Raw genomic sequence first — 17,188 nt, 5'->3', positions numbered from 1 at the left:
TAGCTTCCCCAGGTTGTAAGGAGTCAATTAACATCTGAATAATATGTATTCAATTTAATCAGGGTGCAATGGCATAGAGAAAGAGAGTCTTGTGTCTGTTTTTATGCAAATTAAATAAAAAATCTGTTCAAGCACATAAGATAATAAGAACTTCTATGGATCATTGCATTATGTCTGTTCATTAAAATAAAACAATCAATTATATTTGATCATTACATCTGGTGTTTTCTCAGGTAATGTTTTTTTAGTGTGTTGAACTCCTTTAGATCTTTGTCTGTATTTTAAAATATTTAAACTAAATTTTCTGGTCAAAAAGTAGTTTTCTGATTATTCTTATTTACACTACAATTCAAAAAGTCGGGGTCAGGAAATTATTATTTCCACACATGAATGTTAAATTGATCAAAAGTAAAAGACGTGTAATGTTACAAAATAAATGTTTTGCTTTGCATCACAGGAATAAATTACATAAAAAAATATATTGAAGAAGAAAGTTTCCACAATATTGCGTTTTTACTGTACTTTTGATCAAATAAATGCTGCCCCGGTGAGCATAATAAACTTCTTTCAAACATTAAACAACTTTATGTAATCAGAATCTTTTTAACTATACAGCATGTGTTTTCCCCTGCCATGTTCTAATGCACATAAACTTCTGGAATATTCTTAGGTGTGAAAGCAAGTTTCTCCATGTGAGATTTTGTAATTTGTGTTATCAACTATGTCTATTAATACACTGCTTGACTTCTCAGATTTCCATCAAATTATGGAAGAAAATGTTAGTATTAACATCTAATTTTCCTAACTGGCAGGTACCCCATATGTGTGTGAGATCTCACCAACCCAATTAGAGAACACATCTGTTCCATCAGAGAATCTAGACATCATCCATCAAATGTGTCATATTCATCTCACTTCCTCTTTCCACATACTCATGCTACATATTACGCTCAACAAGATTGGCAATTCGCTTCAACTATGTTTTAGTTCAGTCCCATTTTAGAGGAGGGTTGGAAATTGGAATTGAAAGGATTTATTCCTACCATCTGATACACACAAGTTATATGGACTACTTTATTTTATTTATTAATTATTTGTGTGTGTGTGATTTTTGGTCTCGATTTTGCCATGACAGTCCCTAATCCCCATCTACTTTGTTGTAAAGAAGCATCTAAAAAAAAATATATATAATATATATATATATATATATATATATATATATATATATATATATATATATATATATATATATATATATATATATATATTTTTTTTTTTTTTTTTTTTTTGTTCAAATGAAAAGCACTTTGCACTTGACTGGGATGTATTTATATTTTGAAAGTTTGAATTAATAGACAAAGTTTTGTTCTCCCTTATGTAGACTACAATAGAACAAGTTAAATAGTTTAATTCCACACTACAAATGGTAATCCATTAGCATGCACCGTAAATGTTCATTTCACACATTTACGGAAATCGAAATTCCTAGCAAGACAAATTGTAAAGACTTCCATAAAGTGTTTAGGCCTGGCCTTTATAGTTCGGAGAAAGCACCTGATGGGATAAGTACTGGGCCGGAGTCAGCTGTCTGAAGACTACTTTCACAACCTTGAGGTCAGCTGATTATTCGCTTTCAACTTTGAGTGCCATTATGGAAAAGGCTGGTCTTACCGTATATCATTCTCTTACCAGAGGTTCATCTGCCGTGCTGTTTTACATTTCTTTACAGGAAGATGACTTCTAAAATAAAATGGTAAACCACACAAGAAACTTCCTTTATTACGAAATCAAAATAGCTCAATTTGGGAATGTTTATTTATTTATTTTTATTCTCTCTCTCTCTCTCTCTCTCTCTCTCTCTATCTCTTTCTCTCTCTCTCTCTCTGATCAGTGGCTTTTTCATGACATTAACCCTCCTGTTACCCTAAAATCTGGCAACATCTTTTCCCTACTGGGGCCAATTTCAACATACAGGCAAAAAAAAAAAAAAAAAAGTATAGCCTGAATGCATTGTAAGTCACTTTGGATAAAAGCGTAGTATAAATGTAAATTTGACCCCAGCAATTTTAACTTCCAGAATATGTTATTTTTTTACTTAAAGGTTTCTGTCGGGTAATGTATGTCTTTGTTGACTACTTAAATGCAATCAGATGCATGCAGCATGTTTGAGGGACGCTGGATTTTATCAAGATGTTTTCAGTGACCTCTATAATGAGCACATTCTTCATTGCATCAAGAAACATAAACGTAAATACTATATTTACAATGATGAATGTGCATAGTAGCAGTATTTTTTTATTTATTGTCATTTAGATGTTCCACACTCTTGCCACAGTGCAGTGGGCCAAAGATTCATTGCCATTGCTATGTTTTTAAAAGGTAGGAGCAGCCACACCAGTGGTGAAAATATTCACATGGGTGTACAGTACTTGGCACACAATGGCCTTTTTAGACATGCTGAACTTTGTGACTGACTGGCATCCACAGCTTTTAGCGGGGTTTGCAATTTCTGTGTTGGCTTGGTGATGGGTTCATACTAGCAGTAAAGTGATTTAACATTGATTTAACATTGTTTACAATTGGCTTTACCATAAACGATGTTTGATGAATACATACAGAGCAGTATACATTCTTATTTCAGTTTTAGTGTTAGAACTTTAAGAGCTTAAACTTATTTATTTCATTTACAGTTAGTATACCAATAAGTCTATACACAGGGTGACAGCCGACACAGTCTAAACTAGAGCCCGACCGATATATCGTTTTGCCGATATTATTGGCCGATATGAGCCTGTCGCCGTTTCGGCGAACATGCCACCAATATTAAAAATCTCTTTTACCAGAACATATAATGCAGATAAAATGCTTTAAATTATGTAATTACTTAGTCTGTCCAGCAAAGCGAGCTCCATTGTTTGCTACTGGCGAACTTTATAAAACGTTTTAAAGCTTAAGTCTATGGAAAACCATACAGCTTTATCTCTGTAATGGCTTGGCGAATCCGCACCTAATTTGGGGATCCCTTCAGCTCGAGGAACCATCTTGAACGTGAATAAAGTTTACATCTAGAGGCCTTCTTTTGAATGAGAAATGGTTAAATTCGCCGATCTTACTGATCTAGTGATTCAAGCATTGTCTCATTCGATCGTAAGTGGCCTGCGAAGTGGACTTAACATAAAATTTTGCCATAATTCCAGTTCCACAGGAATCTATATGTTACATTCAAAGGGCATTTTGTAAGTCGCTTTGGATAAAAGCGTCTGCTAAATGATTAAATGTAAATGTAATGTAAATATAGTATCCGTCAAATATTAGAACACACAAATGGGAAAGTGTCCAAACTTTTGACTGGTACTTTACTATTATATACACAAATAATATCGGTTGATATATCGATATATCAGCTTTTTTTTTTTACTCCCTAGTATCGATATCGGCCACAAAAATAGACTTTTGCAATGAGTGAACAGTTCAACGAAAACAATTAGCAAAGCATTGCGATAATTAAAGTTGCTCATTTTAAATTTGACATCTCATTTTACAAAACAGGTCCATAACATGAAGCCTTATGAAACTCAGGGACTTCACATTAGGCTTGTACTGCATCTAAAAACCCTAAAATCTAAGCTTTAAAAGTATAAGAGATTTCAAATAAATGGTCACTCAACTTAATTCCATCTGAAGATAGGAACACCAGCGATGGCTCAACCCTCTGTGTATTCTGTTTTGCTTGGGCAACTGTGCAACATGTTTAAATATAACACCACAGTTTCCTTCCATCCCCAAACTATTAGTAGCCTTTTCTCAACTACAGCACATGCTTACAATCCAATGATTCACTTGAATGGCAACCAGGTGTTTTTTTTCTTTTTTTCTCAACACCTCTATGACTGCCCCTCCCCCCATTTTCGTTTCTTCTCTTTCTCTCTTTCACACATGCACAAACACTCATACACTGGAGCCTTTTTAGGACTTGATCTTTAAAGCTTGTCCAGATGAACTGAATGACTCAGTCCAAAACATGGCTTGCTTTATTGACTGCTTATCAACCGCTTTGGTGGGATTTCTCAACACTGAGCTTCTGTATCTTGATGACACTGCTGTTGATGTCAGAGACATTTCCAGTAAGTCCATAAGCAGTATTTTCCCTGCTGAGTGATGATCAGAGCACAGTAGTCAGTGTATCTCTGACAAATAGAGATGGGAATCGTAGAGAACGAAGCTGGTTCCGACTCAGCTCTTGCTTTATGATGAGTTGGACACAGTAAAAGTGAAGATGGTGGCCAGTGTGATTCAGTAAGCAAGTCTAGAATACATTTTTGAGTCATTATATTCAAAGGGAAAACTGAAGAGAGCAAGAGATATTTGAACCTTAATTAAAAATTCTAATTTATTTATATAATATATTTAGGGCTGTCTATATTTAGGGCTAACTATTATTTTGGTAATCAAGTGTCTTTTGATTATTCTGATGGTTAACTGAGTAATCTGATATTTTTTTTTGTGTGTGTGTTAGTAAAAATAGACCCTAGCTAACAATAGACTTTTAGTTCAAATGTCCACTTAATCTTTGGCCAATTCTTTATGATAGAATTGCTACAGCCACTGTCATTTCTTGAACGAGATCATGTGGACATGAACACATACAAACTGTGCGAGTGTTTAAATTTATTTTGAAGTCAAGATGACTCAGTTAGCTTTTATAAATAAAAGTATTTATTTTCCTGTGTTGGTGAAGGTTTATAAATGATTTACTTTATAAATCTGATAGAACGATGCACATTGTTCCCAGATGAATGTTATAAACGACTCACAGCGTATGCAAAGATCGAGCTGAGACAATCCTGACAAACTGTTTGTGTGGAGCAACATTTACCATACCTACGTAACCTACAGTACATGTATTGAAATAAAGAGCATATTAAAACTGTAGCACATATATTTATTTAATTGAATTACAGCCTTTGTGAATTCACAGTAGCTTTATTATGATTTTTAAATGGTTTTAACATTTTGTGCAGTTTTAGAAAACAGTCTAATGATGCTTTTCACAGATTTTCATCAATGGAATGTGCCACTTCCGGTATTTTGCTGGTAATTGATGCAGGGAAAATGCAATCAAGGATATTTTATAATTGAGTGCTCAAATTTATTAAAGCAATTGTGACAGCCCTTAATTTCTTCATGCCTTATCACATTTCACAGATTAGAACCTCAACTATAAAGGCAATCAAGCCATTGGGATAAGTTGCATGTGTAACGGAGGCCAGCGAGTAGTGCTGTGCAGGTAAACCTCACTCCCCCATCTCAAGAGACGCACTAGCGACAGATGCTAGTGGCTGTAGCCATTTAGCCTCCTTGTTAGTGCGTCCGCCTCCCATGCCGGAAGACCCGGGTTCGAGCCCTGCTCGGAGCGAGTGCGAGGAGCATCAGAGAGGACCCGGGAGAGAGGGGTTACATTGGTGCCGTGACCCGGATGGGAGTGAGGTTTAGGGGGGTGAGTGTAACGGAGGCCAGCGAGTAGTGCTGTGCAGGTAAACCTCACTCCCCCATCTCAAGAGACGCACTAGCGACAGATGCTAGTGGCTGTAGCCATTTAGCCTCCTTGTTAGTGCGTCCGCCTCCCATGCCGGAAGACCCGGATTCGAGCCCTGCTCGGAGCGAGTGCGAGGAGCGTCAGAGAGGACCCGGGTGAGAGGGGTTACACATGTACTATATGCATTTATAGTGCTGTGCAGTGATATAGTTTATATATCACACTACATGAGTGTTCTGTATATATGTGGATATAAATGGATATGCTTATATATACAAATTTATATAGATAGCTCGGTGACAATATTATAAGTCATTTGTTCATGATTCATCAAATTGATTGAGTTGTGTTTGTTTAGCCGGGATGATGCAAAGAAAAGAAGTGTTTCTTTTTTTTTTCTGTCTCATCCCATCAGTTCAAATTGCCGTGTGTGTAAACAAAAGAAAACACTCATCTTTTCAGTAATAAAACAAACCATCCATACTCAAGTCCTTTCATTATAATCTAAGCCAATTGCAAAATTGAAATTTCTAAATGATGTTCATCAAGATGTAAACTGAAGAGACACAAAAATATCACTTGAGCAAGATTTCCAACGTCTTAATTAAGAAGCACACCTTATCAAGCATTTAACAAGGTAACATAAAATATTGATCCAGAGTAGTGGATGTTTGCTTCAGTATGGCAAGGTCTCCTCTCCTTCTCCCAGCATTGTTTTAACAAGGATCCAGGCGAACGCAGCAGTCAGGCTTCAGGGACTAGAGAGACAGATAATATGCAGCGTGAATTCAAGATGAATTCAAATACGAAAGAGACCAGAAACCTGCAATGCGGTAGAAATCAAATCTCTCCTCCCTCAGTCTGTCCTCCGCTCTTGTCCGTCTTCCGTACATGCAATAGGGAGTCAATAATTTACGGTGTTAGTATAATGAGCATACACAAATTTCTTCTTATACAAGGATGCATATACTCTGAGGTATTCCTGTCAGGTGGGATTATGGATGGGGCATCACAAGATGCCAAATACAAAGGTAATTAGGCCCTGCTTGCCGATATGAAGCAATTGTGGGCAATGCATATAGACAACAGATCAGATCAAAAAGGAAATGGAAAATTCTGATGAAATGGGTTCAAAGGTTTGCATTGTTGCCCAAGATGTATCTCTACCATGGGGCAATTATGTAAAGAGCCAACGTCGACTGAATTTCAGTTAAAAACATGCCACAACCAAGATAAGCTACGTGCAGAACTCCTTTTTAATGGACAGGTGCAAGCTAAAGGTTGATTTAGAAGCGCATGAACCATAATTGAGCTTTGTGCTTGTTCCGACAAGGGTATAAGGATGACATTCATCCACCCACTGAGGGTTGTTTTTTAATGTCTTTTCCACCATTGCAGAATCGGGTGTTATGAGTACAATGATAATCCGCTTAATTCATGAATATGGAAAACCTTAGTCATGACATTTCTGAAGTTGTTTGGGTTTTATGTCCTATCATGGCAAAGCTAATTTACATGTTATTTTGTGGGGAAATAGATTTAAATCAGGATTTGATGTGCTCTAATAATTCTGCGTTGACAGGTACTGTGCTTGATGAAGTCAACTATGATTTTTATCCCCATAAGCCACACTGCCTCTAACTGGAGATTTGTTTTACTCTAATTTGTTCAAAGGGAAAAAAATAGTGTCTATCATTGAATCGAAAATAATCAAAACTCCGGAGAGAGAGCCAAACTGTTATGTTGAGTCATTCCTACGAGGCAGTACATTTTCATGTCCATCATTTTTCTTAATATATCAGATACAGTATTATAAGCAATGTTTAAATTTGATCACAATATAACTACTTGTAATATTTGAATACTTGTTGAGTTATCATTTTGTCATGTCCTTGGAAGCTGTCTATTAGCATGAACATGTATGCATTGTGTTCCTGAGGTGGTAGAGCATTGTGTTGGCAGTGCAAAAGGTTGTGGGTTCAGTTCCCGGGGGAACAAGCATACAGGTTAAAAAAAAAAAAATATTTGGTTGTGATATTTTTCGTTTCTTAGTCCGTATCACATTAACAGTTGTTTTTAGGAAGCCAAACCATTTGGATATAATAATATAATAATCTAAAATAATAATCATTTTTATGACAAATATATTTATATTGTATTTCATCTGCACTGTAAAACAATGAATATTGTTAATTGTTCTATTTTACTTTTTTTTTAGTAATATTACAATACTTTTGTCTTAATCTCCTCACTTGTAAGGGTTAAAACCCGGGACTTTTATTTTGGTAGTAAAACTGCACAAACACTTCTCATTAGAGATCCAGTTAAACTTACCTAATTAAATCACAGCCTTTTGCAATTAGACAAACACACTAACCTATATTATGATTTGGATTTTAATTCGATTGACAGGTACTTTGCCAAAGCAATGGTGCAAAACACAATGATAAAGATTTTTATGTTTTCATTAAGTTTTGCATTCCTTTTGTAAAATGTAAAAGCCTTTTACTTAATGACAGTGCCCTCTGGGAAATGACAGTTCACACATAAGTAAGTACTGGCACTTAATTTCCTTAATTACCTTAATTTAATTCTAAGGTGTTTGTTTTGTGGTACTAATTAGTTTGCTTTATGAATGAATCCACCATCCAATCAAACCATTCAGGATCCGGCTTTTCTCATATCACTAGGCCAGCTGTAATTATGTCAGAAAAGAAATTCATTTGTCATTTGATGGTTTAATTCATTATCTGTATCTCAGCCTGTTCATTCATTCCACTTGATTCTGGAGGATTTCTTGTCTGTGTGCCCAAAAGGGAGGTATATTTGAATATGATCTAAAGCCCTCCATATTGTGTCACATATCAATGTGAGAATCATAGACAATGTTCAACTCATACATCAATTCTTTGTTTATGGCTTTGATTTCGAAGAATCCCTCTGCCAGAAGGCATTCAAAAATGAAGCATTGTTATTTTCCCCCCTGGCCAGATAAACAATGCACATCGCTTCTGCAATCATTCAAAATGCAGGGAGTTACATTAAATACATAAGCTTAAAACACTCGCTTGCTCACCGGCTACAATCACCACCTGTTAGCAGCGCTGCCAGATAAAGCCATTCAGGGTAACAACAAAGCACATCAATGTGTCATGGCACTGCTCCGGCTCAGAGCTAAAGCCATCTCCACCTGCAAAATGCTAATTTGACCCGGGTGAGTGTCCACACAGCGGGAATGCTGATGAGCTTACTCAATAACTGTCTGGCAAACAAAACCTATGTCTGAAAAGCAAGATTTTATTAATTCGTTTTACTCGTATGGCTCTCTCTGTGGTCAGTGTGGATATCAGATTATGAAGCACTTTGAGGCTTTATTAGTGACTTGATACTGCATGTAAACACAGAATATGGAAAATACATTCATAAACCTCAATGAGACACTTTTTAAATACATAACCAGTGGGAGTCACATGTGTTATGTAATCAGATTTTTAAAAGAAATGTGATGCAAAACTTGAATTAACACTGTAATAAAAATGTATATGCAACGAGTTACTTTTGAACTTTTCCAAACTATGTTTTTATTTTTATATATCATTATAGTTCAGTAATAGTAATATCAACTTGGAATGTTCATTTCACATATTTTCTCATTTAGCTGACCTTTGCCATCAACTAATGTTCACTTAAAGATAATCCTGAAAAACACTTATAACTGAAATTTAAATTAAAATGTTGTTGTGGCACTAAAATTCGGAATTGAAAACCATTTTTTATTTTTATTTGTATTTATCTGTATAATTCAATATGTATTTTCCTTGATAATATTTTATATATATATATATATATAATATATATATATATATATATATATATATATATATATATATATATATATATATATATATATATATATATATATATATATATATATATTGCACTTAATAAAATATGTAAATGCACTCAAGGATGTGATCGTAAATGACCCATATTTCTACTTACTACATTGAACACTTTAACTTCAAAAGGGCAAAGACAATCCTGTTTTCCATGTTACAACCTCTCTGAACTGCAGAAGACATATTATGCAAGTGATTTGACGTCTGTTGAGACTGGAGTCGACATGGCACTCTGGGTTCTTCTCTGTCCCTATGATTAGCCCATCCAATCAGAAGAACTACAAGAACCATTGGCACAGGCCATTTCCTTGAAGCTCCCTTTAGAATTGGTGGGGTCTTATCAGCACTCTTATCCTGTGTAATTAGCATGCAGATCTGCCCTCCACTGTGATTAGGAGGTTGGAGTTAAATGAATTAATTTAAAAGTGCAGGCTGAAAATTAAATTCAGTAGTAGGATTACTCTCCATGACCTTATCCAGCACTGAGCACACATGCATCCTCCTCAGCTAAACCAACGAGCAGTGTCATGGGGCGGCAAGCACAAAGCTGAGGATTTTTGCTAATTGATGTGATTTTCACCATATCCCTCGTAGGGTTGAGAATGAGGGGCAGGATCCTGTAGCGGTATGGTGAGTAAGCAATCCCTGTGAAGTGTACAGATGGGTTAAAATGTGAGACCACAGCAGCAGCACTCTGCACATCAAGAGTAAGTACTCTGATACGCATACTGAAGACTAGAAACAATTCATGTTGGAAACATGTCAGCACTGGATCTATCTGTTCAAGTACCCACTTTTTGGTGAATTTTTTAAAATCAATATAATGATATACACTACTGATAGATTTGATTAGATTACTTTTGTTACATTTTTCAAAATCGAGATTTATGCATCTGAAAGGTAAATAAATAAGCTTTCAATTGATGCATGGTTTATTGGGATCGGACAATATTTGTTGATACTGGGAAAATCGCCTTTCAAGTTGTCCAAATGAATTCTAAGCAATGCATATTACTAATCAAAAAATAAGTTTGGACATATTTACGGTAGTGCTGTGTGTGTGCACTTGGATGGGTTAAATGCAGAGCACCAATTCCGAGTATGGGTTATTTTTAGTGGTTAGAGAGTATGACTCTAACCCTAAGGTTGTGGGTTTGAGTCTCGACCCAGCAATACCATGACTTAGGTGGCCCTGAGCAAGGCACCGAAGCCCCATCTGCTCCCCGAGTGTCGCAGCATAAATGGCTGCCCACTGCTCTGGGTGTGTGTTTACAGAGTGTGTGTGTTCACTGCTCTGTGTGTGTGCACTTTGGATGGGTTAAATGCAGAGAACGAATTCTGAGTATGTGTCACCATACTTGGCTGTATGTCATGTTACTTTCACTCATCTAGCTTAACAAGTAAGACTTGATCAAGAAGTTTCACAAAAAATACCATACTTTTCATTCTGAATGTCTCAATGTTGTTCTTGTTATGCATATTTCATTTTCTTGCTTTTTTTTCTGTATGCTTCAGAAGATTTATCATACAGTGCATAGTTATATAGGTTAATTGTTTGGTGCTTTTATCTTTTTTCTTTTGCCCTTTTTAGAGTTTCTCAGATGCAGACACTTGTCATATGGAAAGAACAATATAAAAGATAAAAAGTTCTCCTTGTGTTTCATGGACAAAAGAAGGTCATAAAAGTTCGGAACAACATGAGGGTGTGTAAATAATGACACAAATCATTTTTGGGTGAACAGTTCTCTGAAGTTTTGTTGGCTTTGTCGGACCACCATCTTGATTAGCACCGAATTAATGGAAATTAAATTCCTTTTAAGCAGAATTTGGATGACAGATGGCCTGGAAATGCAGGAACAAAGGTTGAATTACCAGAATCCCATCTTTCCTCATGTCAGTGGCTCACTTTCATTATGCAAAATCAGATCCTGCCGTGTGTGTGTGTGTAGTGAAATTTTAATTTTTACAGAGGTTATCTGACACGGAAGACTCTGATTCTAACCATACCTGGTTAAACAAATCAATTTTCAGCATAAAAAAAACTGATTGTCAGATTGTCTGTTGCATGACTATGGGTGAAGTCCAACATTAATATCAACATTACACAGCTCTGTGCTCATTAAAATTCTTCCACGTTTGGAATTTATTCAACTATTTTCCCTGGCAGCACAGCTCAGAACACAATGTCTAGACGCCGCTGTACAATTTGAGAAAAAAAAAAAATCCAGGATTTGCTTTGCAGAAAATAATAAAAAAATATGGGGTGTCTTGACATTGTTATTTTGCAGCTCTGAGAATATTTATTCAGTTAGGGAGAAGGGAGATGGTGATATGTTTTTTAAGGCAGTTCATTTCTACGCTTCACTGCACAAAAACCAAGTGCCTCTTTTATTCAGGCATTCTGAAGTTGGTGGTGATCCGCACATCCAAAACTAAATTTCATGACATTTCACTATCCCAGGGGAGAATTCTTTGATATAGGAAAACAACCCAATACTCCTTGCATTTATTTCTACTTGATGTTCTTTGCATTGCTCGATCAAAGGCCTCACGCAGTTTTCGATGCGCCGCCCAATCAACAGTGTTCTTTAGCAATTTTTCTCAAGGATAGCTCCATTTCCTGTTTTCGTGAGTACCTTGCTTTCAAAGCAGTTCTTACCTACCATCTATTAGCCTGTTCTCCTTGAACTAGAATGTCAGTCTTCTGAAGGATTCCTTTGTGTACGTACTAGAACATATTTTAGATTTACTAGACCTCACATCCAATTTCCAACCAGTCCATCCATTAATGTTGCATTATTATTATTATTATTATTATTTTTATTAAATAGGGTTTAAATCTGAATGATGATGGGTGTTGGCTAGGTGTCCTTGATATCTTGTTGGGGTTTCAATTTCTTAAATTATTTGAAATGTGAAGTTGTAAACACACATTGTATTGAAAGTACTGTGAAAGCTTGAAAGGTCATTGTCGGCTTTTCATATTCGTTCAGTTTTTGGGAGTTAGATACAGATGGCACGTCTAATAAATACAGCAAGAGTAATATTGTCAGCTTCTTGGCTGACATAAATGTTTATCACAGCACGTGAAATCATGAGAGCTTAATTATAAATTCAAAACAGAAATAGACCTCTATCAGTATGGGCCCAATTGAAATGGGAGCAAGTCATATGTAGTAAGCAGACTAAACATGAAACTCAGTGAGCTGAGAAAGACCCTGGGTAAAACCCAATGGGGATGAACATGCTCAATTATTCAAATGTTTTTAATCGGTTCAAATTATCAACGAGACAGTGTCTAAGGGAGAGAGTAAAATACAGCTCAGAAATTTTCAGAATTAAGAATGGCATTTAAATTCTAGATTTTTTGTTGTTGTTGTTTCTTTGTGAATGATACAAATATGTTTTGTCTTTATTTTCGACATCAATACTCCAGTCTTCAGTGTCACATGTTACTTCAGAAATCATTCTAATGTACAGATTTGCTGCTCAAGAAAGACTTCTGATTATTATCAGTGTTCAAAATCAGTTGTGCTGCTTTATAATTTCGTAATAAAATCTTATTTTCAGGATTCTGCAATTAAGATGGTTCAACAGAACAGCATGTATCTGAAACAGATAAATATATATATATTTAAATTACTTTTACATCACTTTTTTTTATCAATTTAATGCATGCTTGCTATATGGGGTGTTTAATGAAACATTAGATATTAATAATCAAATGTTTAGAAACATTAGAAAGCATATAAATTAGTCTTTAATTAGTTTATATTTTAACAAATTAACCTTACTTTTATGAACCATGGTGGGAGAACACTTAATTTCCCAGAATACTCTAGTTTAATAAAGACCCGTGCACACCAAGAATGATATAATAATTACAATAACTCTAACTGTAACTGCATTAGCATACACACAAACACATAACATTCTGTTCACTTTAAGGGCATGCTGCAGTTTTTTTTCATCATTATAATTATTATTATTATTATTATTATTATAGTTATTGTCCTTAGTGTGAACAGGCATTTTAAGGGATAGTTTACCTCCACAAATGAATATTATGTCATCATTTACTCATCAATGAATTTGTTGAGCACAAAAGAAGATATTTTGAAGAATGTAGGTAACCAAACAGTTGAATAGTATTCTGTGGAACTTATTGGCTGTCAGTCAACTCTTTGGTTACCTATATCCTTCTGATGATGGAATTTTCATTTTTGGGTAAACTATCCCTTTAATTCTTCAAAACGGAGCCAAAGAATATCAAAGTTATTTGAACACAATGCAGTGGACATTTTGTGGCACTGTATAGCAAAATCATCTTTTTTTTTTTTTTTTAACAGTATTGAACCTTCAAGTCATTTTGAGTACTTTTGAACATAGCCGATGTTCCTTTTCTTAGGCAAGTTTTATACTGGAGACCAGTGTGTATGCAGAGTGACAGCAGCACACATCCATTGCACACTGGCAGCATTTCTAACTTCTGCTGAACTTGTAGTGCTCCTGTCACTGTCAGCCTGTCACATCCCTGCCATAGGCTGCCGAGATGTGACAGTTTCCCCTCCCACACACAGACACACCATATAACCATATTAGATATTGAACCATATAACATCCTGTGTAGTGTAGTACTTTATATGGTGAATCTTCAGCTTATAGAGGATAGCTCCACAAAATATTTTGTCGTCATTTACTCACCCTCGAGTTGTTTCAAACCTGTATGACTTACTTTCTTCTGCTGAATAGAAAATTACTTTAATATAGTATGGGAATAATGCCTCTTATTGTCACTAAGGCTGTATAAATAATGTAAAGAGTAATTTTAGTATTTAATGCATCTATTCCTGTGATGCAAAGCTGAATTTTCAGCATCATCTTCAGTGTCACATGATGCTTCAGAAATCATTCTAATATGCTGAATTGATGCTAAAGAAATGTGACCCTGGACCACAAAACCAGTCTTAACCCTCTTGCCCTCATTGGTATTATTTGAACGAAAAAATTTGCAACATTTGCAATATGAACACAAGAAAATCATGGACATAATTTGTGTATGTTAAAATAAGAATAAAAAAATAGTCACACTTGACTTCTTTGCGGTCAAAAATGACAGACATAGGAAATTAATGGGAAATACGTAAAATTTGAAAACTAAGGTAGGCTAATCTATCTTTTGGTGGTACAAACTACAAATCAGCCACTGGTCAGAAAAAAGTGTGCAGCAATCAAGGGTCGACTCTGTAGAATATCCAAAATAGACACTTAACCAAAATTATCTAAACCTTGACAAAATGTAGTCTTTTATAATGTCTAGATGTATATCTAAATGCAAAACCTTAAAATAAAGAAATGATGTCTAAAAAACAATGGCAATCTAACAGCTTCTTCATGGTGCTAATACAAGATGTTACACAACATTGCACAATATTTTATTTTTAATTTCTAAAAATAAGTATAAGAAGTAAAAATAATAGCTGAATAAATTAACTTTCCATTGATGTGTGGTTTGGCTGAGATATGTCTATTTGAAAATCTGGAATCTGAGTGTACAAAAAAGAGATATTGAGAAAATCCCTGTAATACTATTAAAACTCCATACTCATCGGGAAGGAGGCGGGAACCGGCGCACAATCAAAATGAAATTTTAATAATTCAAAATAAACACAAAACAGCGCACCAGCCCCTCACGGACGACTGGTGCGCACAAAATAAAAAGCAAACATAAAATATGGCCCAGGCCTGGTCCTCTCTCGTCCTTCACGGTCGTTGCTCCAGTTTTATATCCTTCCATCTCCTATGTGGGACTCGAGACAGGTGGTGGGAGGCAGGTGCAGCTCATCTCCAATCACTACACCAGGGGCATGTTCAAGTTCAAAACGTTGCGCAACGTTTTGCTACGGTTTCCGTTCTGAACGTCACGTTTCCTGGAAACGGCGTGCACCGGTGTGCAACGGGGTTTGAGATGCGTTTTCTCTTGTTTGGTGGGTGTGTCAGAACTGCAGTCCAATCAGCAGCAACATGTATATAAAGCACGCGGTATTAAAGTGAACTGGCACAATGTCTTCAAGGAAAATAACGTAAAAATGTGTTCGTTGCAGCTCGGTATACGCAACAACTGAGGATGTTAGAAGACATGTTTGTCGTAAGTTTTATTGTAAAAATATAGGATATCAACATAATGATGTAGTTGTTTATATTTTTAGCTTCTTTGCAAGTGTATGACATTTGGTATAGAAATAAACAATGGTAATTAAGTGCTTTTCCTACAAATGAGAAAGAAAATACAGGGTATTAAAACTGTTTGAACTACAAATAAAGTCAGTATGTGAGGCTAAATAGATGGCTCCGAAAATTCTTCACAAAGAACACAAATAATGGCCTTCTCTGCTGCCATAGTTGCAACACTTGCATCAGAACAGTGTGTTCAATGCATCACCGTTTCTGTTTAAAAAACGTTGTGCAACGTTTTGTCGGGGCTGAACGCAGCCCAGGCCTCACTCCTTGTTCCCAAGTCTCTCGGCCCCGCCCCACTCGTCACAACCCCCTTTAAAGTTGTCCAAATGAAGTTCTTAGCAATGCATATTACTAATAAAAAAATCAAGTTTTAATATATTTACAGTAGGGAATTTCCAAAAATCCTTCATGGAACATGATCTTTACTTAATATCCTAATAATTTTGGCATAAAAGAAAAATCGATAATTTTGACCAATATAATGGTTTTTTTTTGGATATTGCTAAAAATCTACCCCAGCGCCTTAAGACTGGTCTTGATCACAAATGTTTCTTATTTTCAGTGAAGAAAAGAGCTTATTTTTGGAAGCTGAGATGTAACAAGGAATCTTAAAGAGGTGGTTGCGATGTAACTTTTTTTAATGTTAGTTTATAATGTTGCTGTTTGAGCATAAACAATATCTGCAAAGTTGCAGCTCTTAAAGTTCAATGCACACAGAGAAATCCTTTAAAATTCTGTCAGTTCTAAACCTACAAAAACGGCTGGTAAGGGACTACAACGAGTGTCTTCCCGGGTCCGTTACGTCACCCAGATAAACGCCGCCCCCGGGGACACACAACAAAGGGAGCAAGGCCATGTTCTGCTGCTTTAGAGAAGAGGAAGAGAAAACTAGGGGTGCACGTAAGCCTGTTCATATACATTATCAATCACAATTCTGATTTCTAATGATTCTAATTGATTCACAAGTTTCAAAACCAATGTTCTAAAGCAGCTATTCTCAATCCTATCCCTCCCTTCACCCTGTTCTCTCTCTCTCTCTCTCTCTCTCAGATTGTCAGATCAACACCAACAAATAGTTCCATTTATACACTTATTTTCACATAGCAATGAGAAGCTTTATACATGTAGGGTTGCTGTGCTGCATTAAAGCTTTAATCAGAATAAAATAGTATATTAAAAACTAACAGAAGCAGAAGCATTTACAAACAACAGTGCATCTAAAAGTATGAGACAGCAACAAACAAAAATCCCATTAAGAGCCATGCTTGCACAGATTCTGTTCGATCCTCTTCATTAATATTCTCTGCGTCTCAATAGGGCTCAAATTGATAAACATTATAAAGGACAACATTGTTTACAATACAACCGGAGCACATTCTGAGCTTGAAGGGCGGGATGTTCATGCTCGAGGCGGTTTAACACACTGAGCCTGCTGACCAATCTCAGCCCATCACATATTTCTGTGGGAGGGGCTACATAATAACAGGAAACAAATTGAGCCTTTTCTCAGAGA

The 17,188-nt window shown here is 35.9% G+C and overlaps 1 long non-coding RNA gene across 1 annotated transcript; it reads left to right on the top strand.

Annotated features, from left to right (window-relative positions):
- Nucleotides 1-7,955: 7,955 nt before the first annotated feature.
- On the top strand, nt 7,956-11,538 carry LOC127988135 (uncharacterized). Its single transcript, XR_008161512.1, has 4 exons — nt 7,956-8,086; nt 10,030-10,142; nt 11,027-11,138; nt 11,259-11,538. It is a non-coding gene; the product is annotated as an uncharacterized LOC127988135 (long non-coding RNA).
- Nucleotides 11,539-17,188: the final 5,650 nt, after the last annotated feature.

This window comes from Carassius gibelio, chromosome A5 (assembly GCF_023724105.1).
Source record: "Carassius gibelio isolate Cgi1373 ecotype wild population from Czech Republic chromosome A5, carGib1.2-hapl.c, whole genome shotgun sequence".
NCBI classification, from domain to species: Eukaryota; Metazoa; Chordata; class Actinopteri; order Cypriniformes; family Cyprinidae; genus Carassius; species Carassius gibelio.
The sequence above is the reverse complement of the archived record's forward strand: the minus strand, read 5'-3'. Positions and strand labels throughout refer to the sequence as shown.